The 2545-nt window shown below is 50.0% G+C and overlaps 1 long non-coding RNA gene across 3 annotated transcripts in view; it reads left to right on the top strand.

The window, feature by feature from the left end:
- Nucleotides 1-1269: 1269 nt before the first annotated feature.
- The window catches only part of LOC141373467 (uncharacterized), a 5364-nt gene continuing 4088 nt past the window's right edge, over nucleotides 1270-2545 (top strand). For all 3 annotated transcript variants that reach the window (XR_012379521.1, XR_012379520.1, XR_012379519.1), the window contains exon 1: nucleotides 1270-1409. This is a non-coding gene — a long non-coding RNA (uncharacterized lncRNA). The remainder of the gene's footprint in view (nucleotides 1410-2545) is intronic.

The raw sequence follows: 2545 nt of genomic DNA, 5'->3' as shown, positions 1-2545 counted from the left end.
CAGGGAAGGGGCTGGTGCTTGTTGCGGGGGAGCGAGCCTCTGTCCAGCGTGGAGATCTGATCCCGTGTTGCATTTGTATTGAATGTAGAGGGGAAGAGTCAAGGGTGAGTCAAGGTTGGGCTTCTCCCTGCAGCCTGAAGAATGGCGTGGCTATCCGTCCTCGTCTTCTGGGGCTGCTTTCTCAGAGCTCCACACACTGAGGGCTTACACAACAGACACGCATCACCACACAGCTCTGGAGGCCGGAAGTCTGAGATCAAGGGGTCTGCAGGGTTGGTCCTTCTGAGGCTGGGAGGGAGAGTCTCTTCCTGCCTCTCTCCTAACTTCTGGGGGTTTCTTTGTCTTTTGCTGCATCACCCCCATCTCTGTCTTCATCTTCATGTAGTGTTCTCCCCGTGTGCGTCCCTCTTTTTGGAAGGACACCAGTCCTACTGGATTAGGGGGGTCTACCCTTCTCTAGTGTAGCCCCATTTCCCCTTAACTAATTATATCTGCAATGACCATATTTCCAAATTAGGTCACATTCTGAGGTACCAGGGGTTACTACGTTAACATGTGAATGGGGGGGCATGATTCAACCCACAACACCATTTATAGAGATGAGAAAGACTCAGGAGTAGCCGGTTTTGACATAATTCTGACTTGTGTTCCAGTTGGAGATGCCAAGTAAGGGGTTGAGAATCAATCTAGAATTCAGAGAAGGGCCAGCAGTTCAATAGAAGAGTATTAAAAGCCATGCTCTGTGTAATATTACCTACGGAGGGGCTATGCATGGGAAAGGGAAGAGATCAGAAAACTAAGCTTCGGGGAACCCCAACATTTAGGAATAAGGGAGGGGAGGGGTAGCACCAAAGAATGACCAGTAAGGAAAGAGACAACCCAGAAGAGTGTGACGCTTGGAACAAGTGAAGGTTGTGCTCCAAGGCAGAGCAATGACCCGCCATGTGTGCTGGACAGGCTGCCAATGCCCAACACTTGCAGGTGACTCCAGCAGCAGGGGTCTCTGATCGGCGTGCAGTTTCAGTGGGGGCAGTCAGGGCGAAAGGTTAATTGAAGTGAATCAAGACAGATTGGGGTGAGAAGGCTGGAGACAGTGAGTACATACATTTTTTTGTAGAGTTTTGTTATCAAGGGAAATAGAGAGAGGGAACAGTGGTAGTTGGAGAAAAATGTGAAGTGTGGGGTTTTGTTTTTACAATGGGGAAGATTCTAGAATGTTTCTATTGTGATGGAAAGGGCAAACAGAGAGAATGTGGTAGTAGAGGAGAGGCAGAGGGGTGAACGGCTATAGCACATCTTTGCGTTAAAAAAAACAGGTGACAAACGCCCAGAAGGAGTTTCTGGTGGTCCACGGCAGCAGGGATGGGCCATCCATCATGAAAGAATGTCAGGATGTGGTGCTGACCAAGGTTTGGCTGATGTGGGGTGGTGGGGTGGAGAGTCTCTTCTGATCACTCTTTTATTTTTCAGCCAGAAAATATGGAAGCTAGGTCATCCCCCTAAATCTGAAGGTTGAAATCCTTACCCTTAAAGATGATAACAGTAGGAGGTGGGGCCTTTGGGAGTTGCTCAGGTCACAAGGAACAGAGGAACAAGGCAGCAGCTGACCCGACCCCCCTGCCCTGTCTCTGGCCTCCCTCAGCTATACCCTCTTCCTTCCCAGCCCAGCTGAGGTTCCGTGAGCTGTCTACACAAGCCCGCCCTTGCTTCTCTCTCACTGTCTGACTTGCTCATGAAAACCCTGGTAATACTAAACTATCTGCCTATGCCGTGCATACCCAGGATGCTACACACGGATGAGGGGACCTCTTTAACAGACCCTCACTAGCAGATCTCTCTTTAAATTCACGACCATCTTCTTAACTGGGGGATCTCCATGGTGCCCAAAAACCCATGTCTGCTCCTGATTCCTTAGTTTGTGCTCTTCCTAGATGAGTAGCTCACTCCTCCTTCCCATCAAATTTGCAAGATGCACCCCTCTCCATCCTTGTTCTCAGCCCATGGCTTACCACCTGCATCCTGAGGCAAATGGCAGCAACCAGGAGAATTTCCATGTTCTTACCACACACTTCTAGGAAACCACATACTTGCCTTTGCTCCGTCTTTCGAATGGCCTCTCCATGCTCCTGTCTTAGGCAAAGCCCACGGGAATTAGATCCCATACTCCTTTGTCTCACACACACACACACACACAGCACCACACACACACACACACACACATGCACTGCATCTCTCTCTCTCACACACACACACACACACAGCATCACAGACACTGCATCACACACACATTACATCACATAAGCACATATAGTGGTGTCATGTTCCTAAATAAATGCACGTTATGTTAAGAACATTTCTAAGAAAGTACTAGAACTTCTTGGGGCGCCTGGGTGGCTCAGTCGTTGAGCGTCTGCCTTCGGCTCAGGTCATGATCCCAGGGTCCTGGGATCGAGCCCCGCATCAGGCTCCCTGCTCCGTGGGAAGCCTGCTTCTCCCTCTCCCACTCCCCCTGCTTGTGTTCCCTCTCTCGCTGTGTCTCTCTCTT

Source organism: Callorhinus ursinus, unplaced genomic scaffold, assembly GCF_003265705.2.
Source record: "Callorhinus ursinus isolate GAN/ISIS: 27379988/994484 unplaced genomic scaffold, GSC_fseal_2.0 scaffold10, whole genome shotgun sequence".
NCBI lineage: Eukaryota > Metazoa > Chordata > Mammalia > Carnivora > Otariidae > Callorhinus > Callorhinus ursinus.
Note: the sequence above shows the minus strand (reverse complement) of the source record. Positions and strands in the feature narration are given on the sequence as shown.